This window comes from Cyprinodon tularosa, unplaced genomic scaffold, assembly GCF_016077235.1.
Source record: "Cyprinodon tularosa strain WSP-4 unplaced genomic scaffold, ASM1607723v1 ctg522, whole genome shotgun sequence".
Taxonomy (NCBI): domain Eukaryota; kingdom Metazoa; phylum Chordata; class Actinopteri; order Cyprinodontiformes; family Cyprinodontidae; genus Cyprinodon; species Cyprinodon tularosa.
The window spans coordinates 764,421-791,795 of NW_024039255.1; the positions used below are offsets into that span (position 1 = coordinate 764,421).

The 27,375-nt window shown below is 37.6% G+C and overlaps 1 protein-coding gene across 2 annotated transcripts in view; it reads left to right on the plus strand.

Annotated features, from left to right (window-relative positions):
• The first annotated feature begins 15,873 nt into the window (after window positions 1–15,873).
• Window positions 15,874–27,375, plus strand: part of lnx2b (ligand of numb-protein X 2b) — a 33,628-nt gene continuing 22,126 nt past the window's right edge. Inside the window, exon 1 of one of the 2 annotated variants that reach the window (XM_038303966.1) lies at window positions 15,874–15,943. The gene's annotated coding sequence lies outside the window, so the exon portion shown is untranslated. Of the gene's footprint in view, window positions 15,944–26,183; window positions 26,407–27,375 lie in introns of those variants that run through there. The other variant, XM_038303967.1, reaches the window with a different exon arrangement.

Consider the following 27,375-nt stretch of genomic DNA (forward strand, 5'->3'; position numbering starts at 1 on the left):
CACACACAGGAAAAAAAATTGGAAATATACTCTAAATTTTAAGACTGTGTTTCTTTGAATTTTTCTTTCATATAAGTGAAACAAAGGTGATGTACAAGAATATGGACAAGTGTTGTATTTCTAACGAATATAGTGGGGGAACAAAAGAGTATTAACACTTTTGTGATAAAGATTATCAAGTAGAAATATTGTTTTTATAACTTAGTCCATGTAATTTCCTTACCAATAAAAACAAAAACAGGGGAAAGAGCTTTTGTGTTTCAAGGTATGGGGAGTGAATCCTTGAAAGAGTCTAGCTCCAGGACTGAAGCCATGTTCAAAGATAAAGTAGCTCACATTATCATGTATGAATTCACTTCTCAGTGGATATATAAATACGATACAGGTACAATTACATTAATTAATATTATTAATATGAGTGACAATTATCTATTGTTGATGTTTATGCAATTATTCCACACAAAGAAATAGCATAAAATATCACATAATGTGTCATATCACTTTATATATGTATTATACATAAGGCTGAAACAGTGATGACTGGGTACATGTAACTGTTTATTCTGCATTCATTGTATGCTGTAGAAAGGTGAAACATTGCGTTGTGTGTTTTTAGTGGATTGTTTGCTGCATTTTTAGGAGAATTTATGATTCATGCAGTCTATGGATAAGGGCCGGGAACATCTGCAAGTTTATACTTCTTCCCTCTTCTTTGAACAGAATAACCCATTAAACTGCCAAAAAAATCACACACACATAAATATTAATTTATCTAGTTATTTATTTATGTATAAATGTGATTTGTACATATCCGATAAACAATACTTTTTTTTTGTAATACTGTGATGTATATTGTAGTATTCACAATGCCATTAAAAATGCTTAAATCTCAAGAGCTCTGTTGCATTTTACCACATTAAACCCACAAAGTAATTCTGCACTGGATGGATAAAAAAAAATGTGTTCCAGACCCTTCTTTTTAAAAAATAAATGTACTTTCACTTTATTGCATGTGGCATTAAGTAAGTTTAATTGTTTTTCTTGCAGACCTGGACATATTACTCTAACCCACAAAGAAGACATCACGTAGCTCTGGGTATATGTTTAGTCAGTGTCCTACTCTGTCCCATTTTAACTGCATTTTGCAGCTTTTAGCAGGTTATTACCTTTTATTGATCTATATCCATCGTCCCATCAACTCTAACCAGATTCCTTTTCTGGGCTGAAGAGAAGGATCCCTACAGTATGAAGGTGTTTACACCATGCTTCCTAATGGAGATGATTTCCTTCACAAACAGCATATTCCTGTTAGTCTTAAAGTTTCATTATGACATCATCTACTGTACAGTACATGACTTTCTTATGGTTTTCTTTAAAAATATACTGGCTCTACTTCTGCTGGTTCCACCTCTACTCGCAGGCCAACCAGGGAGGGAGAAACAGACCAATACTTTAAATATTAAAAGCAATCCTTCTTATTCTTCTCTGTCACAGATGTATTCCACTTTGTGTTGATCTCTCACATAAAATCCTTACAAAATACATGCACGTTATTAGCAAATTCGTAAAAAAAAAAAAAAACATTATAAAGCTGTTATGTGTTGGGTTTTTTTGCATGTCATCCAATACTGTAAGAGTTAATATTAGAAGAGAATAGTATATACTACAAAGCAGATTTACTTCCTTTTTAAACATGCAGAATACACCGTTTGTACATTAAAGTATCTCCACCTCAGCATTTCAAAAGACTTTTCAAATTTTTTGTTGAAAAGGTTGGATTTAATCTGAAATTTGACTGACTATGCTCTATGTCAAATGTCTTATACTACAGATTATTCAGAGTCTTTGCAGATTTCTTCACCATGTAACTGGTTTTCTAGGTGCTATTTAGGGCCAGGAAACACAACAAAGTACCAAGTTTCACTTCAGTTTTTTTGACTCATGATTAGAGGACTGCTTTAAATTTTGCCTTAAGTAAAATTACATATAGCACACTAAAAATCCTTAACAGCTTGTTATTTACTATGCAGCTGCTACTATCTGCATTTCCTTGCATGGGATTGATATTTAACTGTTTTCTTCCACATTTTTTGTCTTCTCAATAAGGCGTTTGTATTGTTCGGAAAAATTTATGATCTTTACGACATTGTATTTTCTGTTTGATCATTTATGGGCAGCACCCGTCTGTAGATCATAACCAACTATGAAACTTTGTGAAATCCCATGAGAGGTCTCATTTGTATAGAGTCAGATTTGTACAGTGATAGAGACAGAAGTGAAAACTGTGCTCAGCTTAGACTTTATAAATGCATTTTCTTTTCTTTTTATCATCACATTAGATCCTGCCATGAATTAATGAATGAATAAATGAATGAACTTGAGGGACCTTCTGCGTGTAACAAACCTCACCTTAGCAGAGCTTCTGCACGCACTGTTCTACACTCATTAAACCCAAACATATAAGCCTAAGGCTCCATTAACTATTTATGTAAACAGTTTTTAACCTACTTTTTTTTTTCTACTTTATTCATCAAAAAAAGGTCTTGGATTAATTTAAAGACCCTTCAGTACAACCCATTGTCCTCCATATGTCGTAAATTGTCAATAAAGCTGACTTTGACTCTGACTTTAAACTTGTGGTATGCATTTGTATTATAACCCCCTAAGTCAAAACTTTGTAAACAGCTGCAAAGTGTTTGGAGGTTTGTAACTAGTTTTGTGCATCTAGGGGCTGAAATCTTTCAGCCCTTTCTTGTTTGCAAATACGATAAAGGCCAAATACATTTTTGGTTTCTTCCACTGATTCTCAGCTGGGCTTTAAATAGGCCTCATTTATGTTTTAGCTAAGAAAAATTAAACAATATTGACATTTTATTTCAATGTAACATTATATGCTTGTCTGTGTTGGTCTGGGGTATTGAATACAAACAAAACACACTATAGTCTGTGGTTTTAATGTGGTGAAAACGGAGTGTAGGTTTCAAATACTCTCATTTCCTCTTTATAATTGAAGAACTGCAGTCAATGTTTCATCCTGAGTCGGCACCAGACAGATTTGTCATCGTTTCCCTTGTTTTCTTTACTGTACCCAACAGCATACTGTAAATCACATTTGATTTGCTCTAAAGCGTATTCACCAGCAGGGACTGGATTTTTGCTGTCCTGTTTCATTCCCCTGTTTGTTTTTCTCCTCGTCTCAGCCTCCCAGGGGACCGACCTCCGCCCCCCCAATGACAGTCTCAGCAGCTCCGCACGAGGAGCCCACCTTCTGTCACTGGCCACTTGGTTCCTTCACAAAGGACTTTTTTTCAGAAACAACAGAACCCAGGAGAGGAAATGACAGCCTGATCACAAGAGGCTACTCCTTACACTCCCCCTCACTCCGACTTCTGGGATTTGTTTATGGGTGTGTCCATGCCTGCACTGAACATGCGAGTCTTACTTTTTCTAGTTTATACCATGAATAAATATTATCTTCTCATATGTTAGGAGGGTTGGGTCCACTTTAGGAGGTGGAGGAGGTCCAAACTTATAGGAAAAAGGAGGACCTCATTGTCACATGTGTGTCATACTCTCAGGTCTTTAAGATAAGTAATGTATCTTATCAATTAATGCTTCAACAATCAAACAGTCAGCTGCCAGCCCGTCTCCTCTGCTGTCCTTCCTATGCCCCTCACGTTGCCCCTGCCCACCACAGACCTTGCACTGCCTCCTTCCTGTATGTATAACCATCCCCCCCGGCCCCCCGGCTCCTGCATGGATGCTTCCTCTGTGAGGGAAACCAGCGCGGGAGCTGCCTGCATGCCTTTGTGTCTCTGCTACAGGCACCTTGCTGCAGTCGTAGGCTGGCTGTGGTATTGTCATTCTCGGGATGTCATGCGCAAGTCAGTCCTTGATCTCTCACTTTGAAGTGCATTGCTGCAAGAACCTAAGAGACCACTAAGGGCTCAGGGTGGTCAACAGAGGGCGCCCAATACCAAAGGAGCCTGCATGAAGGCCTCTGTCTTAGTTCTGGTCAAAACCTCACAGACTGCTGCAATAAAGTTCTCGCCTTTTTTATCTAAGACTGCCACATCACAGACTTGTGTTGGTAGGGTAGAGAGAAAGGGAAGAAAGGGTGGGGGAGGGTGAAGAGGAACAGGCTGTGGATAGCTGACACCAGAGTCTGTCTGTGTGTTGGTCTTTTTTTGTTTTAAAGGAGTAGGAGGGGGGTGTTAGTGAGAGAAAAAAAAAAAAATCAGGGATAACTACCATTCACTGTAGCGCTGCGTTCACACCTCTGAATGTGAGGCTCAGGCCAAACTGGTCCTGGGTCACTTAACAGGAACCAGAGACTTGTTATGATGAGAGTCCTTATTCTGATTTTGAGATGTATCCGATGATGCAAACTGTGAAAAGGCTGTCAGGATTTGTTAGGATTTAGCGCCTCATTATTGGGAAACGTCTTTATCCTGACAGACCTGTAAATGCTCTTACAGTTCCTGCAGAGTGTCTGTAAAAACAAATTTCCATTTACTTTATTGGGATTTTATTTGACTGACCCACAGTATTGCATAATTGTGAAGTAGAATAAAAGGAATATATGTTTTGCATGTAGAAATCTAATAGCTAATAATCTCGGAAGCTGACAGATAATTAAGAGTGTATATGGTGTGTAATTTAATCTTGGCATACATGGAGACTATCTGTGAAAGTTTAAGAGGTTTACTCAAGAAGAGTATTTAGATTGTTTTTCTGGTTTCAATGAAATGCAGAACAAAACCACATTTCCAACCATTTCTTTCTATTATTTTAGCAATCATCCATTACCTCTTTAGTCAGTTTAGATGAGCAGGAGGTCTATAATGTCTAAAGAGGCAGAGGAAAACTTTTGGCAGCTGTTCTCCTCTTATCTTCCTATGTACAGTCAATAAATCAATACCAAATCTAAGGAACAGGAAGCCAGATGGCCTCCCTGCAACCTCTACAGGCCAGGCACCTCTTAGGGCCTCCCCGGCTACTGTAGCATTGGTGCATGCACCAGTCCTTTGAAGGCATACACATTCAACAAGCAGCTCAATGAATGACTAAAGGGAACAAATAAGCTGTTACGACTCTGCTCAAATCAGTGTTTGTGTTTCTGTCCACATCAAAGGCCGAAGCCTTTTTGATATGCGTCCCCCCGCACCTTGATCTGAGCTGCGTACAGGTAGAAAGGAGGAGCAGTCTATTGAGGACAGAGAGGGTCATGTCACTGCCTCTCTCTCAGCCCTGGCTCGAGGGTATGCTGACCCAGACGGAGGGTCTGGTCATGCTCCCCTGTTCCCCAGGGAGCTGTTCCTTCTTACCAGCATCAATACATCTGATTTATCAGTTGGCCTAATAATTACACACTTTGAAGAAATATTCACAGGAATTTGGAACATTCTGAAATTGAAGATTTCTTTTTTGATAATATTCAAAGAGGAAATCTTGTGAATGGATTTGATGGTGAGAGAGAAGTCAGGCTTCTAACTCATTTTGATTTCAGTAGCCAGGTTAAACAGTACTCTGACTGAATGGCTGTTCACGGAGCGCTGTGAAATGCCAGCTCTTTTTCCACGTGGGAGTGGGTAGGGGGGAGTTTCCCTGGCCTTTGTTTGGCCCGCGGTCGAAGAGCACTCAGCTATTGTTAGTGGCCGAACCAGCCAGCCCCTCAGACTCTCCTTTGCCCTTCTTTGTCTCAAGCAGCGTGACCATTTCCTTTGCTTGGGTCAGAGCAGGGTCGTGGCTTTGGACACCAGTCTCCCCTGTCTGTCTGCCTGAACACATCCAACAATGAGGCACGTGGAGTTTTCATACTGTAACACTGGCAGATTTGGGTATTTTTTTTTCAAAATAAATCCTAATACACCGAAAAATAACAGCCTCATATAAGATCAACGTTAAGGTTGCTGTCTATACTGAGCAGTTAAAAGTACAATACTCACACCTATCTAAACATTTTACATATTTTCTTAGTGAGCCCTGAACACAGCGTACAGGTCCAGGATGAAGTTGTGAAGAACAAGGGTTATGTTGTAAGTTGCTCATCTCACAGTTCATTCTACAATCCTTTATTTTGAGGAGGTTTTAACTGAGTTTTGATCCATATTACGTCTCTTTCTTACTGTTTATATCCCTTCAATGGGACCTGTTTTGTTCTATTGTTTTACATCTTAATTCATTTTTTTTATTCTTGTGTAAAAAAAACAATTTCAGTTTGATCTATGCCTGTGTTCCTTCATCTCTGCCCCTGTTAATCATTCTCTGTCCCCCTCAGCTCTCTGCCCTCATTGTTTTCAGCTGTTGCTCATTTCCACCTGACTACTCTCACCTGCTCACCACGACTTTTCTATTCATTCTTCCTTGTATATCAGCTGCCTGGTTTTCGTTTCTCATCACTTTTTCCTTCCTTTGTTATTTCTATGCTTGTTGTTCATGCCCTATTCCCCATTTCCAGTTCCTTTTATACAAAGTGCTGCATGTATTATTGCTTCATCTCGCCTCTTGCTTTTATTGGATTCTATTACGAACCAAACATGATTTGGATCACTAAACTGAGAATGAGAGGACAGTTTAACACTGAATATTTCCCTTAATACACCATCCCTGTTAAACAATGTGAAACAAAGATCTACAGAGTCACATTAACAAATCATTACTCTTCAAGTGAAAGGCAAGTGTCAAGTCAAAAATTGGACAAGTCCCAGGTCAAGCCCTATAGTTTAAGTTTTAGGACATTAACAAGTCATGTTGAACTATCCCTAAAACGTTAATGATTCAAATAAACTATAGGTGTAAATCAGTATTTATTTATTTCTAATATTTTGCATGTTTTCTGCAGTTTTTTTTTTTACTTCAGTAAGAACTTTAAGTCATTCTAAAGAAAGAATCAAGTCTTCAGTGTTCAGGTCTTTGCCGAAATACGTAATTCATGTCTCAAGTCATCAAATCTGTCAAAGTCCGCACCTTTGCCTGTAAATCGGCACATTTTTTGACTCAGCAGCATTGAAGAAGAAACACATGTAAAATCTGATGGACATTGACCCTTAAAGACCAGAGTTTGGGTCCTTTGGTTTAGATGGTAAAATGTTTTAATCTAAATTCTGACGAAATGCAAATGAAAATCTTTCATAAGACTTAAAAGTTTATATAGTTTAACACTTTTTAATCAATCTGACTGAGCCTGAGCTTTTTCTGTAAAACAAAGTAGAAGAAAGCAGATGGAAAAATAATCCAAAATAGTTGCAACTGTTTTGGGTTATGCGTATGTATAGGATCTTGAGCTCTTTATTTACTCCTAATGACACACTTTTGGATTTTAGTTGTACAAAAAGCGATAATTTTCCTTTATCACCTAATAATTATTTGCCGTTTTAAACTGCGGCATAAAATTACTTGAAGTATGCGGCTTTGCTGTGAAGTAAGAGTGATTCGGCCCTTATACTTTTTGCATAAAAACACAGATAACTGCTGCACTCCTTTAAAGTTATGCAACTGTTGAAGACAGGACAGCTCCCTCCCTCTGTCCTGAGGCCTGCCTTATCACGGCCTGGCCATCACACTGATAAGAGGAGGAAAGGCCAAAGGGGCCGTAAGAAACAGCGCGCATGATCCAGGTCAACAGTGTGAGGAGACTGGACTCAAAGGGGAGGGAAGGCGGACAAGAATATTATCTGATAAGAGCCACAGAACTCTTTTGATCTGAAAGGAGCTGATCTTGGGCTACAGGGTGTCCTGCTGAGTGGACGAGAAGAATCACACAGCAGGTACAAACAAGCAAGTCCTTGAAGATCGTCTGAGAGCGTATTTAAGCAGTGGTTTTCTGACTGAAAAAACACACATTTGAAGGGTTTTAGCAGTGAAATTCTTATCATTTTAAGCAATAATCTGCTTTGGTTTTGCTGTGAATTCCCAGCTAATTACAGGCCTTTAGTTTTATCAATATTCATAGAAGCCTACACAATCCAACTATAAGTTTAAATGCCTCAACAAACACTGAAAAGGAGCGTGAATGTCACAGTTTGGTCTCTGATTTTTGAGCCATAAGTCACTGATCAAAAGCTTGTCTTCATGGAGTCCAGACAGGACCTGGGGGCTGCGGGACAGGCTGCAGCCTGAAACAGATGCCTTACCGTCTCACCCAGGGCAAGCAGGAGGGAGGGACGGTTTTTAATCTTAAGTGGCCAGAGTAGAGGAAGGAGTAACCTAGCTCCTGCAAATATAAAGCATCCTTAAGAATCACTTGCAAGATGACTTCAGGTTACCTGAAATCAGGGATATTGTACTAAATGACACATAACACACGTCTTGCAAAAAATCAGCCTAATCTTTCACTGTTGAATTTCACTTACCATTATATAAATATACTACTTAACATAATTGCTATGTTCCGGAATAATAGAATAGATAATTTTGTATTATTCTCTTTCAAATAGTTTCAGGGTTTACATTCAGTAAGATAACTATCCTTAATTTTCCACATTTAAATTAATTTTAAGCACATCTATGGATGCCTTGTAAAGCAACACATCAAAAAGCCCATTGCCTTCTGCTGTGAGATCACAGGAAATCCAAGAAATCAGCCAAAATATCAGGTAGATGTGCTATTATTCAGAATACCTCTACAAGCAACTTAGTGCAGAAAATGCATCTTGTACAACTTTATAAAAACTCAGGGATAACATCACAAAATTCAGCGTCCAGATAAATCTGGACACGGGTCATCAAAACAAACAATAAGGATTTTATCAAGTTAATAAAAAAGTTAATGTTTCAGAGTAGCCATCATTGATCTTACCTTCATCATTCATCAATACCATCATTAATCTATGACTGATCTTACTCCAGTGTGAGGCTTAACAACCTCACCCAATTACACAACAACCAATGGCTAAAAACTCCAGCAAGCTATTGTAAGAACTTTGACTGAAGTCGCACAGTTTATTCAGCAGTTATACACAATACAAGAGAATATTTTCCAACCTTGGAATTTAAGTATTTTTTTTTTTATTTTCCTCTCATTATTTAGGCATGTAGAAAAAAAAAGATTTGGTATCCTAACTGACATAAAACAGGAAAAGTCTCAGTCTCAGACTCTATTTAAATTATTACACTCAGTAATTTCTAAATCCCAATAGAAAGTAATTGTAACTGTATTTTTGGGAATCTAGTAAATGTGATTTTGAGGCAAAATAAAGATAATATTTTAATTTCCTTTAAAGGTTTCTCTATAGGCCATGTTAGACAATGGCTGCAAGGTATCAGGACCCTGTTACGTCCACACTCAAATTAAAGGAATAAAGATGTAAGGAGCCTCCATTATCAGCGCTCTCTGAAGCACTTCAAAGGCTGTGGTGGAGTGAGAGTGCAGCTGCCTCAATGGTGTGAGTTTCTCTTTTCCCACTGCAGAGGAACTTGTTTGTGTCGAGGATGTTTACGGATCCCAGGAAAGACAAACGGCCAATTTCTTGTTTGGAGGAGCTCAAACACAGAGCTGTGTGGCCGAGAGAAGGAGTGAGTCAGAGACTCAGGGTCTATCAGAGTAGAAACAAACAACAGGAATCTGTTTGTTTGCAGGCATTCAGCAGGTTTTCTACCCCCCAAGGCTTACCTTTACTCTACACAAGATGTCACTCTTTTTCACTAAACTCACCAGCAGCTAAAGAACACTCTCCAGCACATTCACGTTTACCTCATTTTAAGATGTCAGCTTGATCAATGAGAGTCTGTGCAACTATGAAACCACACATGTTACAGTGAGCTAAAAGCATCTACTTTATTGGTTTTAATTCTATTTCAAATTAAGAGTTTTGCCACATTCAGCTAAATTTGAGCCAACTCTATGCATGGATTATCTTCAAGTTGAGCAGTTACATAGGAGGCATTCTTTATGGAGTTTCTTAGTTACTGAGATGACTATTCTTCAATTATGTAAAATGAAAAGGTTAATATATACATTTTCTGAATTTTTGTAGATTTTAGAAAATTGAAAGAATGAGAAAACTAAGATTCTGAGACAGTCGAATTGGTTTAACATCCATCTATTAAAATAAGTCTAAACTCTATTAGATTGTACCGTTTTGGTCCATCCTGTTAATGTTAATATTTACTATAATTAAACCACATCTGTGCTAATCTAATTAGGGACATCTTTATTTGCTTTTCCTAAATATTATTGTTCACTTTTAAGAATAAACAATCAAAACTTTGGAAGTTGAATCTTGAAAAAAGCTCTTAATTTTTTATTGGTTTGATATGGTTAGATTTAATAGGAATTTTTGGGGTATTTTTTTTTTCCAACAGCAATTTTTATTTTTTCCATAAAATGGATGACTGGAAGAAATTCAGAAAACATTTCAAATATCCATTATTATTGAGTATATCATCACTCTATCAATCAGTGTGGTCCTCTCTTCTCAGCTCTCTTGTGAAATGCTGACAAGTTGACATCGAACTGTCTCCAAGAAAGGTCTGAGCTTCTATCAGCAAATGTTGCTTGAATTGAAGGTTTCCTTCCAGAGCTATAAATCCTGAGAGGAACAGACTTTCACAGGGTATTTATGGCACAGACTTCCCTTCCATTCTGCAGGGGGTAGGGTGTTTTACACCATTCATGTGTCACTGCCCTTTTAACTACAGCAGAGAAAATGAGCATTTTTCCCCCTCCAATCTACATCCAAAGATTTAATTACACTTAATTAACGATATAATACTTTCTCCCAATCAAATCCGTAAAGTAGCATCATGTGCAAGGTAAGCTGGAAAATCCATCAATTTGTTTTATTATTAACTATTTCAACATAAATAGTAAGAAGTTAAGGCTTCAGTTCCATTTAAATACATGATATGGACATAAATAAAATAACGAACTGTCTATTTATAAAGTATTTGGATATCCTGTTATTCTTTAGTGAATTTGGCAAAAAGAAATGCCACAATTAACTTTTTAAATCACATAGCAACCTAACAACAACGAGGAAAGCCTTTCCAAATATTTAGCGACACGATTCCAAATTAAGATTTTTATTTTTATTCAATCATCAGAATAAGAAGCTTTTGGAACACTGTAAACTAAAAACAGCCATTAAAGTTCGATTACAATATTTTATTTTAAAACAATCAGTTTAAGAGCAGCTTTTCTACCTTGGTCACATCAATCTGTAAATAATCTACTGGGTTCATGTCCCGACCTGACATGCCTTACTCCAGATGTGCTTGCCTGAGTCCCAGCCTCTAATTTTTCTGTATTTTCTAAAGTACAATCCACACAGAATGATGCCGCTATGGCTGTGTATGACTGCAGGGAAGGTATTAATGAGGTTTTGCTCTGTTCTCCCACGTGTACTCCCACACTTTCCAGCCAACATTTCAGGGAACAACGTTCAAAGAGGCTAAGGTCTGTTTCAACATCATCGCCCATCTAGCTTCAGGCAAACTGCAAACAGTCCATCATGCTGGGCCTTAAAGAGAGAAGTATGTTTGAGTGTGACTCTGTGTTTTCATTCCATGAACAGAATAAGGATCAAAGTCCATGTTTGGGGTGTTCTTTTTCCTAACATAAAATAGAATAGAATAGAATTAAACTTTATTGCCATCACATTTTGTCACAACTACAAAGCAACAAAATTCGCTCTCTGCATTTAACCCATCCCTTGGTGAGCAGTGGGCTGACATTGTGCGCATCCAGGGAGCAGTGTTTTGGGTTAAGGGTTTTGCTCAGGGACCAAGAGATGCAGTTTGTGGCAGTGGGGTCTGAACTCAGAACCTTTGGGATCCAAGCGCAATGCCCTAACCACTAGGCCACCCCTCCTAACATGTTTAATAACAAATATCTTTTTGCTTATTCACATTTGGATTACTGTACATGTTACAATGTCAGAGAACAAGGAATTCCAGCACCTGAATTTTAGCCAACTTTACCCATTTCAAAACCTCTTTTGATGGGTGCTTGAAACCGGTGTCCAGCTGTGTCCAACTTTAAACTATCTATCTTGCACTGTCACCCTGAGATGAAAGGACAATGTTTGGGACGTTTAGGAACAAGCTGGGAGCAATTAAGCCTTAATCATGCAATGACATGGAAACAGTTAGACATTAAGTGTTTTCTGTCCACAACAGAGTAGGTTTTACCTCAACCTGAGTACCAAGAAAGAAGCCCCTGCTCTAACATCCACACCTGACGGTCAATTTATTTTGTAGCTGTCCACAAAGACAAGCCAAATACCTTCTGGAAAAAGAATAATTAACAATCAGATGAGACAAATATGAACCAAAATGACACCGGATGCTTGGAGGACACAATGGGAGGATTTGGAACCTAAGAGGTCGGTACTAGCTATCCAGCATGATGATGACAGAATCCTGTTGTGGGTATTTTCACCTGCTTACAATGGGGAGGAGAAATTGAAGGAGCGGTGCATCTAAATTTGTCAATATAACCTTAAATCCACATATAAATAATTGAAACCCGGACATGTCTGGGTATTCAACTCCAAATACACTTCATAACTGGGTTTGGAATGAGTTCGGCAGGGCTGACTTAAGATCTAGTGCAACCTTCCCAAACCTCAACGCCACTGTGTTGAAGGCTGCTTTCATTTAGACATCAAAGTCTAAAAATAACCAGATAATTTGAATAAACTATTCTAAGTGGACTTAGAGCAGCATACACCTGAACATGTTTGCAACTTGTTTTTTTCTTTACTTCTTTTATGCATGTAAAGATTTGACAGGATTAACTAATGCATAACTTCTGTTCTCAAAATTTGCTGCTCGATGATCACACATTATCTTGGTTGTTCTTGGTTGTTCATCATGATTGTGTGGATACTTCTTGCTGAAACTGCAGCACAATTGTATCATTAAAATCGCATCAATAAGCTACACAAACTAGTAAAGGCCCTTTAGAGAATTTAAAACAGCAAACAGGTGGTCTTCAGATGTAATTTATACCCTTAACAAGAAGCAGGATTGCCAATTAAATCACTTGCATAATGTCTCATTTAGAAATGTATTCATATCAGCTGAGGATAGAATCTTTATTAAAGATATTGTCTTTATTAAAGATATTAAGATATGTGTGTGTGTGTGTGTGTGGGGGGGGGGTAGGAAGGGGGTAAAAACCAAGCAAAGAGATAAAAACCAAGCACATGCACAGACCTAAGGGAAATTTAGAGTAATGGTCATGTTGTGGTTTTTGGCATGTGGGAGGAACATGGAGTACCGAGAGAGAACCAACGTATGCACAGGGAGGTGTTCTCCGTCAAACAGACAGATATATAATTTTGTCTTTTTCCTCACTGCCAAAAAGAGAGACAATAGCGTGCTGATATTGAAAGAGCTATCAGGGACCTAAAGAATGTAGTGTTCAGCATCTTATAAGTCTGTAAAAGGGGGAAAAAAACAGCTAAGTAGCTTAAAGTTAAAGAAGATATGTTTAATTATGAATTACTCAAGACTATCAATATCTACAGAAATGAGAGCAGTGTAACAAACACCCATTCATGTGATCCGCGGTGTTCCAAACTAGAAAAAGAGTCAACTATCTTTTTACTTGTACTGCATGTTGCAGCAAGAATGGAAAAAAAATTCAGACCAGCATTTTTTCCTAACAGAAAGTCATTCTTTGAGCAGATGCGGATATCCAAAACTAACCCTATGAACCTGAGGGAGTCACACTCCCTCTCAAGGAAGTATCATGTCTAGAATCTTCAAGGTTTTGTAAACACTTCGGATGCACCAGGGGAGATACAAACAATGGCCTAGTCATTTCATTTGACCTGACAGGTATAAATCTGCCTGAGAAAATACTTTATATAAAACAAAGTTGAAAAAGGTAGTGCACATGCAGAAACCAGATGAATGGGGATTTTCACATTGCTGACACTAATAGAGGATCTAAAAAGGTCCCAAAAGAATGTTAGATCAGGTTCTTAACTGTACAGAAATAACTGTACATGTGGAAAACAAATCAAAGCGACTGGATTTCCAAGACCTCGCCAGTTGATGAGGTGCTAAATAAAGTCTCAAAAACCTGAAAAATGTATTCACAGAAACTTAAGCAAGGCTTTAATCATAGAAATTTTATATCAGTAGTATAACTTACTGATGAGATGCAAGCTTTCTAGGGCAAAAACTATTTCTGTGATAATGTTCTTTGGATAGATGAGTCTAAAAGCTAATTATTTAGACAGGAGACCAGATGATATGTTTGGCCTAAAACAGATACAGTATGCCAAGAAAATAACTGCATACCCATTGGGAACAAAAGAGCTGGAACTGTTTGCAAATGTTAAGCTGCAACATGACCTGGCAAACTTTGGAAAAATAAAGACCATCTGTAAAAAAAATATTAAGCTGGAGCAGAACTGAGCAGAAAGATGACAACCACCTGAAACACATCAGTACATCCTCCAAGGTCTGGATGAGAATTAAAAACGGGAAATTCCTTGGCCAAGCAAAACCCCAGATAGAGGTTAATTTAACAAAACCAACATCCAGGAAACGGACACTAGATCTCACTGAAGTACAACCACAAGGCTTGACTGTACGGTGGTCTAGTTGTTGTGTAAGTGCAGTTAACGGCAATTCAGAGTTATCAACTGACTCAACAGCATTGTTTTTGTGGACCGTGGAAGGAAGCAAGAGTACCCGGAGAGCACCAGCACATGGATGGAGAGAGCATCCTAACTACATGCAGAAAGATCCCAGGCCTGGAATCAACTCAGGACCCTCCTGCTTCAAGGCTGTGTCACCATACAAATAAAAACAAACATGTTTTTATATGTAACTTAATAACTAAATGAATTTATAATGTAATTCATTATATTAGTGAACAGTGAACAAAGAATCAAATTTATTGCCAAGTAGGTTGGCACTCAAAAGGAATTTTACAGTTTAATTTTGTTTATTTTTTTAACTCTTCACTATTATGTTGTTTTATACGCTCTTCTAACGTCCACATTTGTGTGACCATTTCTTCTATATTCTTTTTGCTGCTATAACCACCAGAAAATTCCCATTGTCGGACAATAAAGGAATTTTCTATTCTATTCTATTCTGTTCCGTTCTACTCTGGTTCATTCTATTCTTTTCCGTTCTATTCTTTCCATTCTATTCTATTCTGTTCTACTCTATTCTGTTCTATTCTATTCTATTCTGCTCTAACTTGACTTGGTGTTGATTGTGCAGACAAATTCGATATATATAGAATCTATAACTCTATACAATCTAAAACATACAATATACTATATATAGTATATTGCCATACACTGTGTACATGGTAGACTTTGCTTGAGTCTTTACAGGTTGACAGGATAAAATATATATATATATATATATATATATATATATATATATATATATATGCTAGGCTATAAGATACTATAAGATACTAGATAAATTTATAAAACTACCGAATTTCTATTATAAAATTTAAATGGAAATCAATACAACTTTAAAGTTGTATTGATTTCCATCTCTGGGTTCTTAAGAACATTTATAATAAAAATGTGGTTGGTTTAAGCTTTATAATTGTCAGTATTATTTATAAATGAGAAAATGTGAGTTTTATTTGTATTTTAGTTTAAAGATGTCTTCCATTGTGACAGGCCTCTGCAGGTGTGCTGTATGACGCGGCGTTCGCACCTGGTCGGACTTCCTCCTCCTGAGCTCAGCCTGTTTACTCCAAGCGGGGAAAGTTGCCCAGGCGGCGGTCGGCTGTTGGTTCATCTCCTCCGGGGACTGGGGTTGCTCACTGGCAGATATACAAGATAATAAAAAACTCGGAGGCGCTAAAGCTAAGCAGACTTTTACCTTTTAACTTCTACCTATTCTTCTTCACCGGGAGCTTTTTTTTTTTTTTTTTTTTTTTTTTTTTTTTTTTTGCCAGCTAGCGAGCGAGGCGTTAGCTACTTCCGGGGACGACAACCTTCACACACAGGTAAGACGTGTTTCGTCAAACCGATAAGTAAAGGCTGAATTTATCGCTTTACACACGCACGTTTAGACTTCTTTCTGACTAGAAAACACTTTATGTTTAAAAGAAGCGTTAGTTTGTGTAAGGTATGGCGTCCTCTCGGTGATAAAGAGGTGAGTGTTTGAGCTCAAGGTGTGTAGCAGTTAGCGCGAGCTGAGCTGAAGGTGAAGCTGCCATAGGCTCCCAGTGAGACCAGTATGGGAGCCGTTTTTATTGCCTTCTGTCACTGGGGTCTGTCAGAGTGGTGAGGAGATTAGGAGAACATGCTTGTCAAACAGGACAGTGAGTTATTTATGGCATCGGTGACAACACTTCATCCTGACAGGATGAAAAGTGCCTGTGATTGTTACTGACTAGCTTCATGTTGAAATATGAACTGCTCTGAGTAACTTAAACACTCACCTGATTTTAGGGGTTGCTGCTATTTTCATAGGCTTAAATTATATACTTTTTGAAAGCTATAACCAATATGTTCACATGTAATCAATGTTCACAGTTGTTGAAGCTGGATTTTTGATAAGAAATAATAATAATAAAAAAAGTAATTTCACAGCTTTGAGGTGAGGGGTGTTAAAGCTGTGGTCTGGGGGCCTTTTATGGACCTTAAATATATATTCTGTTTCACCATTCTTGGAAAAATTATGCAGATCGACAATTTTTGTGATTTTTACACGCTTGTTGTAATGTTTTAGAGTGCAAATTAGTTCCCTTTATTCTGCTGTGTGCACATTTTTTGGTATAATTATATTTGTGTAGTTGCTTTGGTTTTACTTTACCCTTGTAAACGAAGATGCATTTAAAAAGTATTTATATTTTTGGATGAAATCCTTAATCACACAATTGGATTTTCCTAAAGGTATAGTGGAGGATGTTGTTTTTTTTTTTTTCTGGGCAGATCATCAAAATAAGTGGTCCTCCTAATCATTCTGGTGATATGTTTACGGAAGGCCATCCTATGTGCTTGTTCCCATTTTCACTTACGGGTGGTGAGTCTGACATCGCGGAAAAATTGCAAATCTTCTTTTGGAAGGTAAGCTTGTAAAAGCAACGCAAACTGCAACTTTTAAACAGAGTGTGCACGAGGAGAAATGGGCTTGTGCATGCTCTCGCACGTGTTTAATATTTCTCGGTAGCGGGTACAGGGTTGTGCATGTGCGGGTCTTTTCAAAACTTCGAATAAATCCTCCACTATACCTTTAACTAAAAAAATGGTAGGAAATAAAGAAGCAAAATATACATTAGTTAATCAAAAGTTGATAGATCTTATTGATCAACTAATGATTAATTGATAAGCAGCCCTTTCCTTAAAGACTTTAGTTTTCTCTTGTATTAAGATGATTTTTCATAACATGAAAGAAGGGCTAATTTTTTTTCTTGCAATACACTTACAAAAAAATTGTGCATCGTTATATTTTAAAAATTTTATTGTGCCTGCTGTATTAAATACTGACTGAATAAACAAATTTTTTCTTCCACATTAAACTAGAGGTATTTATAAGATAAAACAAAAGAGGAAACTATTAGGTTACTGAATATAAAAAAAGATGAAATTTGTGAACCACTGACTTACAGTGTACAGAGATGAAAAACTACCATTAAAAGAGAGGGTATGTCACTCTGTTCCTTCCAAGCTCAGCAGAGAATTCAGTGCTGCTCCACCCTGCACCATGGCTAATTGGGGGCTTTTAGGCTATTATCAGAAGAGTTTGATTGTTTATATTTACAAACAGAAACTCATGAAGTGCATTCTGTATCTTGGTATCATTAAACAGTGTAAATTATCTCATGAAGGTGTGATAGATGAACTGATGGCAGCAGCTGGAAAACCGCTGATGTTTGCAGATGTCTCTAAGGTTGTGGCTTTTAGGACCCCTTTACCAAACTAGCAAATAAACTGAGTGTAGACTCCAAGAAATAGTAATGATTGCACATATGATCAGTACAAAATTTAAGACCTTTTGAAGTTACCATCACAAAGGTAAATGGTAAATGGCATGTACTTATATAGCGCCTTTATTCAAGTTAGGAGACTTGACCAAAGCGCTTTACACTACATTCATTCACCCATTCACGCACACACTCACAGACTGATGGTAGCAAGCTACATTGTAGCCACAGCTGCCCTGCTCACTGACAGAAGCGAGGCTGCCGTACACTGGCGCCACCGGGCCCTCTGACCACCATCAGTAGACAATGCAGGTGAAGTGTCTTGCCCAAGGACACAACAACAATGAAAGTCGGAGTCGGGGCTTGAACCGTCAACCCTTCGATTTCAGGGCAAACTCCTACATCCAACGCCACTGTCGCCCCAAGGTATTGAATTGCAGTACTATTGCAGGTTTAAATTGCAAACCAAATCATGGAAAGCTGAAAGAAAAGTAAAAAAGCCAATGCAATAAAGGTTTAATAGGGGCAGCTAGTTGTGTAATTTTTCCCTTTTTCTAACATCCTCTATAAGGTCTTTAGAATAAAACGTGAGCAATATTTTTTGTTTCCTCTTTCTTTTCTGAAAAGCGCTGTTTATATTATCTTGGAGGATGCAATTTTTTACAGGTCAGGTTTAATGTATGTGATATTTGGAGGGGGGGGACGGCAAAATGACGACCGTGCTGTGATCAAGCCCCAGAAAAGCACACAAGACAGTATAGAGACTATTTCCATGCAATCAACATGTTAAATTGGGGGATTTTATGAAGTTCCTAGATAACTGATAAAAAAAAGACTAGCAGTTCTGTCTATTTATTTTTCACCTGGTTATCGTTTTACCTCTTTATTAGCTCGATAGGTACGGATACTATTAGAAAATGTTCAAGGTCATGGGGTCGAAACTGCATTGATCTCTTTTGATTTATTTTTCAAAGTCAAGCAACATAATGTGATGTTAGTCTGAAAATACAGAATTTCCTGACTACTGCCATTTTTTGACTAGTTTGCGTATTTTTTTCTCTAACTGTGCCAGGAGGCCAGGCTCTAGATGTAAACAAATTAATGTGGCTTCCATTGACAAACAGAAGGACATATGATATCACAGGTGACTTTGTGAAGATGGTTACAGAACATGGCAGGGTCTTAATAGCCACATAAAGCAATGCTGAATGACAATTACAATTCCCATGCCAGTGTCTGAAATTCACTTTTGAAATTGGGGGGTAAATCCCCCCCTTATATGCTTGAGAGTGGGGGGGATAATTACTTAATGACTACAGTTCTTATGTTGTGCTAATCAAGCCTCAGATTAATATTTCGCTTTCATTTTTCTCCTTTTGTCTTCCTAGCTTTTGTGTCAGCTGCTCTCTCTTGTCCTTTTCCTTGCTTGATCTCCTTTTTTTCCCTCACTTAACTGTGGGGTTAAAGGAAAAAAAAAAAATTTTTAGGATGCAAAACCTTCCAGGGAAAAAAAAGTAAAGTTATCTATGCAGCCTAATATATTCTTACCTCAGATCAATGCATATATGTGCAAAATTTATCTTTGGCCATTTCATTTTCAGCAACAAAGTAAGCAGTGTTAAGAAGCCCCTTTATTTCATCTTCTTGCTGCACTCGCACACCGTGGATAGCGTTTGGCCATAACATTTTTAGCTGAATCTGCCTCACATTCCCTTTTCACTGCTGCAGTGGGAAAAACACCATCAGAGTGGTGGCTTAAAGTGGAAATCTTACAGCTCTGGCTGGTAAAGGTTATGGGACCATCCATTTTGCAGATGGAGTAGCTCCTTTCACCGGGGATGTAGCTTTAGCCAGTTAGGCTGAAACAGATCTTTCTGCTGCTTAGTGATATTGACGCCTGTTGGAGGATTGGCGGCGTCTCTGTCAATCCTGACATCACTGGTTAGGCATCGCTTTTGTTTTGTGTTGGGGTTTTTCAGAAGCTGGTTCATCTGTTTATACAACGATAGATTTGTGTTTTAGCCAATGATCAATACTTGGAATATTTGAAAGGTTAAAGACATTAAATATGATAACCACTTGTTTGCTAGACAAAAACTAAACTGTACTCTAAGTAGGGGTGTAAATAATAGTTTTGTATCGATGCATCGATCGAACAGCCAACGATCCTATGCATCGACACGTCCGCGAGAGTATCGATTCTTTTCTTTTTTTTCCTCCGGTCTATTTTTATCGATTTGCTCCTTGACGTAATTTCTGACTCCTGTGCTTCGGTGGCGCTAACCTATTTTGCCCTCGTACCTCGCTTCCACTACCATCTGTCTTGCACACACACACCTGCATAGACTATAGGCAAGACAGACATGGCGTGCACTAGTGAGTAGCGGCGATGTTTTCCTTTGTCTAAATCCAAAAATGTCCAGATTAGCAGCCTCATATTCTGCTTGGATATCAAACAACTGTTGTGTGTGATATCCATGCTGTAGTAGTAGGTGCTAACCTATTTTGAAAGACATTTTTCACAATGGACACAAAAATATATCATTGAACTTGAATTTGTTCCATTTAGTCCCCCCTCCTAAACCAGACTGTGGAGTCAGTGTAGGGCTGGGTATTGTTAAAAAAATTTCGGTTCCGGTACCAATACCGATACCTTCACTTCGATACCGGTTCCTGAACGATACTTTTTTCGATACCAGTTTTATAATATCAATTCGAAAAAAAAGAAAATTACACAACATAAAAAAGTACAAATCTTGAGTTTTATTTTAAGCTCTGTTTTTCCATTTACATTTTTCCTCTTACATAAAAAAATAAATAATTCAGTGTCTAATATTCACTGTTACATTGTGATGACCTTTTTACTTAGCAGTTTTCCTTTAGAAAAATTACCATGTCTGACAAACAAGCCCGTTGAATGGGATCCTACTGACAGCGCACCGCTGGTATGGGGGGGGGTCTGAGCGGCTCCGACAGAAATATTGAAGGCAGGATGAACTGACTGCACTGATTACGTTTTCAGGTGGATTTTCCCACTTAAAAACATAATAAAACTACTTTATTCCCACTGATCACAGCAAATATAGCTGCAAGGCAAATATATAATATATAATATATAATATATATATGTATAAATGAACAATATACTAACCTTTAGTTAGCATTATGAACTATTTGACTCACCTGACCAGAAGGAAAGGTAAGCAGCCCCTCTGCTTCCTTAACTTACCACCAATACTCAAAAGCTTGACAGGTGTTTACCCTGTTTTTGCTGCTTCTTTATTTTTTTGGCTTGAATCTGATAAATGTAATGCAGAGATGAAGCCATTTCTCAGTGTCATTTCGTGAACTCTACCAGAAGAGCAATCTGTACCACTGGTTTGTAAGCACATGTGCAACAAGATGTTCATTCAGTTCACCATGATTTTGGTGCTGAAAGTATTTATTTGTATCCTTAAATGATCAAAGAAATGCTGAATAACATTCTATAAAGAAGAATAACGACTTTTCAGAGACAAGTTTAAGCGTTTTGAATCCTTTTCATTGTATTGCTGATGTGATGTCAACATTTGGCATGCTCAGAGCAATCCGACAAAATGTGATTACATTGTGTTTATCTGTATTTTAGTCGTCTTTATTTGTACAATATAAAAGACCTACGAAAATCAACCTTAAAACTCCAAATTACTCAAATTATTCACAAATCCAAAGCCAAAAATGAGCTGATGGAAGTAGGGTAGGATCCCATTTCCAGGACAGATGGAGTTCTATAACGGAAAGGATGTAAACGCTTTTATTCTCTATACATGGCCCTATTAACCTTAAACATGTTGCAGTTTGGTATCCTTTTCAAAGCTGGGGAGAGAAAGTTATTTTATTTTATTTTTTTTTTCTCCATAAAGTGCAATCAAAGGTGACCTGAATGTATTCTGGTTGAAAATGAGCTAATCTTAAGAATCGTGGTACCGGTATGGGGCATTAAACTCAGCTCTATCTCAGAGGTACTACAATCTGACTAGGGCTGCAACTAATGATTATTTTGCAAATCGATTAATCTGTGGATTATTTTTTTTCGATTCAAAATCAGATAGCCAAAGATTAGTTAAAGATTTTTAATGAAATTGTACCAGGTGAAACTCTAATTTTACCACTTGAGAAGTTCTGCATGGAGCTTATTGATTGAAGAAAACCTTTTTTTTTTATCTTAAATGCAAAATGTTTATATATTTTTTACAATCCTGGTATAATTACTGCTCTAAGTGTGTCAATCTGTCAACTAGATGCATGTTTTAGAGTCAATGCTCTAGGGTTGTCACGATACTAAACTTTTCAACTCGATACCGATACTAAGGAAAATATTCGATACTCAATACCATTTTCGATACCACAAGGATAAAATTTCAACAGAAATATTTTGATTAATAATTAAAATACAATAAATAAATACAATAAACAATAAGAACAACATTTTGAGGTTGTTTGCTGTGCACAGTATTTAGCAAGCTTGATAAAAAACTTACAAAATTAAAATTAAGTTTTCCTTACTTGGCTATGCTTTGCACACATAACAATGACACTAGCCAAACCGGTTAAGAAACAAAAATAATTCTCAGCAGCTGCAACTGTTACAAAAAAAGTCTGAAACTGAAAAGTGCACAGAATTATTCAATCACAGTGTTCAGAAAGTGCATTTTCCTCTATTCTGCACTTTAGATGAATGACTGCTTAGGTGCGACTGGTACTCGATACTTTTGAAAATGAGTATTGTATCCGGATACAACATTTCAGTATCGATACTTTTTTGAGTATCGATACTTTTGACAACCCTACTATGCTCCAGTTAAAAATTAATTGATTATTAAATCAATTGACTATTATTTCAATAATCTGTTGATCGTGATTAATCCAATTGATTATTTCAGCACTAGATCTGACAACGCCTTAGTTCTGTCACATGACTACAAACTACTCTTCCTATTGGTGCATCCCCAGATGTTTGCATCGTATCAAAAGTAAATATTTATATAATTTGGACCATCAAAATTTATATAATTGATTTACATATTGTATATTTTTTCAGTTAAATAATTATGTTCTTAAACATTCTAGTTGTCTCAGGATGTATTGTTTTAAAAAAAATTGTTTTAATGTAAAAGTTGTAGCTATCACCTTGAATTTATTAGTAAGGGCCAGAACAACCAGCTTTTTTTTTATTCTCAACTAAAATGCCATTTTTCTTATATATATTAGATTTCTCTTGTGTCCCATATTGTAAGTGGTAGCAGTCATACAGGGTCTTTCCCTGCATTAGAACGATTTTGTCAGGGTACAGACTTGCTATGAACGTTCACTGAGGTGATCATCTACCAGGAAGAATACAAGCAGCGATGACTTCCTCACAGAATTTGGTGGATCCTGTCCGACGTGCTTATCTGCAACTGTTGTTATTCTCATACAGGAAAAGAGTCTACATTAACATTTACATTTCAGGGAAGGAGGCTCCACTTTTTATCTCCTTGGTCTGACTAGGTCAAAGAGGTATAGTTATATCTTTGTGTGTTTGTTTGTTGCCTTTGTTACATCTGTAAAGCCATGGCCACACCCCCTAAGTACTTAAAGTGGGTTATAGTGTCTCCTTAAAAGTTAATTTTGGGTCATAGAAACTGGTATTTAATCACAAATTCTGATGTTTCATCCAACATTGCCACCTTTGCTTGACCAATCCTCAATGACTCATGGGATAGGGTGGACCATGAAGGACTTACCTGACCACTCCTTCAAATCTGGGAAAAGAACGCTGCAATTGTTAGCTGCATTTCAAGGTGTCCTGAAAGTGGACCTTCTTGTGATGTAGTCGACCTGCAAACACAACCTTTGAAGGATGGAGCGCCTAAATTTGGACACAGCCTTAGTCTTATTTTTCTTTCTCAAAGGAACTCATGTCATCTCCCCACTTTTGGCACACTGGAACTCATTATGCAGGCATTCACAGCGAAAGAGAGCTGCTTCAGGGTTTGGATAGACTGCTATATAAATTGTTTAGTTCTTGGGATTGGGCGGTGGCCTATAAAAGATTTTCTTGGAAAGAAAAAAGTGTTTTACACAGGGAACAAATAGCTTTCTTCCTTTTCTATTTTTTTTATAGAAAAAGTAATGATTATTCATTCTGTTACCAAAATCAAGCAGGAGAAAATATTTTCTTCCCGGTATAAGGACTTTAGGAAGCAGACATAGTTCGCAATAAACTTTTAACAGCTTTTATATCATAACATTTTGAAATGTCAGTATAGTGTACTACCAAAAGTTGGATCATGCCTACACTTTAGGATGCTAAATATTAAATGTATACATTAGAACTTGCACGCAGAACTGTTTAGAAAGATGTGCCTCAGATCAGAATGAAGCACTTTAGCACGAAGTACATGCAACATGAAGAAGGCGGCCTTAGAAGTTCATGGATTATCTGGGTTGTTGGGAATATGCAAAAACAATATTGCTGATTGTATGCAAAGCAAAAACAAATGCTTGTCTTTGCCAAGCCTGGTATGCAGCTGATTTGTTTTACATTATTTGAATTTTTAAAGTGTTGATGTGCAGCAGATGTTAAAGACTACAAAGGGAAATAAATTGAGTAAAAGTAGAAAAAGTTATTTCCTCTGTGCAGTTAAATAAGATGAACACAACAAAATATTGGTGATGAAAGGAAGCTTGGGAGAAGTTTTATGCAGAAACAAGTTTCACAAACATACCTCATTGTCATCTGTCAAAGTTCTGGCATGCAGGCTAAGGCAGGGCTGTTTGACTTCTCCTGAGAAGTTGTTTTGAGCTTTAAAACAATTCAGACTCTTCACTGAGGAGAAATATTGTGTTTTTGTTGACAAACAAGTATCAGAGTTAATCACAAATGATTAGATCTAAAATTATTTAAGCAACATCTAAAATGTCAGGTTTCCTTACTACTGTTAGTTTCTCAGACACTGATGTGTCAGAGATAGCTAACAGCTGTGTTTGTGGTTAATTAGATTTCATGTATGGAAATAATTGACGGTGAGAATCCCAGATTTTTGGTGTAAGGTTGGTGTAGATGACACGCCACCTCCTACCGCAACAGATTGGGGGGGGAAATTGCCGTCGAACTCAACCTCACCTGTGATCACTGAGGGTGTGGTCGCCGTACATGTGAATCACTCACATCAGCCATCAAAGCAGCAGATTCACCCAGCTTTGATGAAACACAACCTCCGGTAATCCTTGAGGCGACTGGCAGGCGTTGAGGGGCTGCAGAAATTTTCCTTGAAAGCTCATGTTTCCTCATGATTACAAGGCTTTTCGTATGGCTAAAGTGTTTCCTTTGTTGAGTTCAGCTCTGTTGAGACCATTGGAAACATGAATCTGTCTCAGTGGTTTAGGTATGCTGAAAATGAGTACTGCATTTTTTTAAACCTTTATTTTGTTGTGACTTTAATTCTAACCAATACTCTGCTGTTTAGATTTCCAGCATGTGATAGACCCATTTCAGACGTGAACCAGCTTTGTGCATCTAAAATCCTAAAGTTGCTTCACTAAACACCTAATCCATGCCTTAGGTCATTAAGACCCTGTCCTGTGCATAGATATTTTTCTTCCCCTTTAAGCCATATTTCAGTTTCTAGGCAATCAATTGGCTACTTTTAAAATAGGAGGTCTGAAAAGAAAGAAACCTTAGCATGAAGGATGAAAACACTTGCTGTTAAAGTTAAGTACAGCCTGTGGTTCTTTTGCTCCTTTCAATGAAAGTAATGATTGGATGTCAAATTAAGTCATTTATAAGATCTTTGTTGCACATCTCACTATCATGGAGTAAAGAATAAACTCTAAAGGCAGCAGGAAAGACAGTTTGTAGAGTGCATTTCCTCCAGTGCTATTTTCATGCACAATTTCATGTTGGTTTGAATGAAAAGGACACATTTAGTCTCTACTGTGCTCCTTTCTCAGTGGTATGTGATCCTTCATCCATAACTGAGTAAGAACTCCCTGTGGCTAGGAAAGACAAAGAAAGGGAGCGGACCTGTGTGTTCATACGCGGAAAAAAAAACTTGCGCACACAAATTTCTAACTTTGCTTTTGTGTTTCCTATAAATCATTTATCCAACAGTCCTTTACCTGTATCAGTACAATGCAAGCGGTCTGATATACACACACCTGCATATGCATTGGCACTGACAACAGAGGCTGAACAATTTTTTCCCCCTCCTAACACACTCCACAGTTATACCAGGCCCCTCCCCTACCATCTGCATTCCTCTTACCGGTGCAGTCGGAGCTCATACACATCCAAACTACTGCTGCACACACACAGGCATTATTCCGATAGTCTGGGAGGCTGGGCTCTGGTTTCATTCAGGCTCCGGGCGACTGGGAGAGTCTCGAGTTTGCGTGCAGCAGGAGACAATATCATCTGAAGTGACTCGGTTGGGTAACACAGAGAAGAAAACGCTTTCTTTTTTGGGGGGCGGTTGTCTGAAATCTGGACTAGGATCACAAAGATCAGAAGTATGAAGGTAGTTGACTGTTTTTTTTTTTGTTTGTTTTTTTTAAGCTCTTTTTCACATTTACGCATATTTAAACATTGCTTACCTTTTCTCCTCTCTATACTCTGCAAAAAGTCTTGCTTTCAAGAAATGTTTTTTTGACTTTCAGAGTTTCTTAATGGATATTTTTTAACTTTTATATTAGAAATTTTGGTGAGTACTCCTCCTGGTCTTTAAAACCTGTCCAGATGTGGGTATGCAGAGCTTGTTTTCTGGTTTTAAGGCATTACGATATAGAACATCTATTGTTAAATAAATCCATTAAACCTTTTCCATGGTTTAAAGTCTGCTTACTGCCATGCATGAGAAAGTGATGGATTGAGAGAAGATTGTTCATATTGAATGGGAAAAAAAGTAATGCATGTTGCTGTGTCCTCCTGGTCAGACGGTTAGAGAACAATCCTGCACTTCACCCTAGAACAGTCCAAAGTCGGTCCTCAAGGAGTGGGTTTATTGCTTCTTTTAAATGTTTCCCTCCTTTAGCACACCTGCTTTCCATGGATGGCTCATTGAGAGGCTTTAGTCTTATATCGGGTTTGTTTAAACCAGAAAAAATACAAATTAAAGGAAAATAACTCATCATTCTTATTATAAATTGAGTACTATTTTATTAAAAACTGTCAGCCTGAGCAGATCGTCTAAATAATTATCCAGCAAATATCAGTCTGCTTGAAACAGTCTATTTGACGTTTTAGGCACTTTAATTTTACTTTATTCTGATTTGCTTATTCTGATTTCTCTTTAGACACTGCCATGCAAGAAAAGCATTCAGAATAATTTTTTACAAGCCAAGAACTGAGATGAAAGAAAGCAGTCATTTAAAAAGTAAATATTTAAGCAAAGATGCCATCTTTACAGGGTTTAGCTTCTGTTTTATGGGGAGTAGCATAGCTGGTAGTCTCTCTGTTTGGAGCTGGAGAAAAACAAACCCGCAGCTTT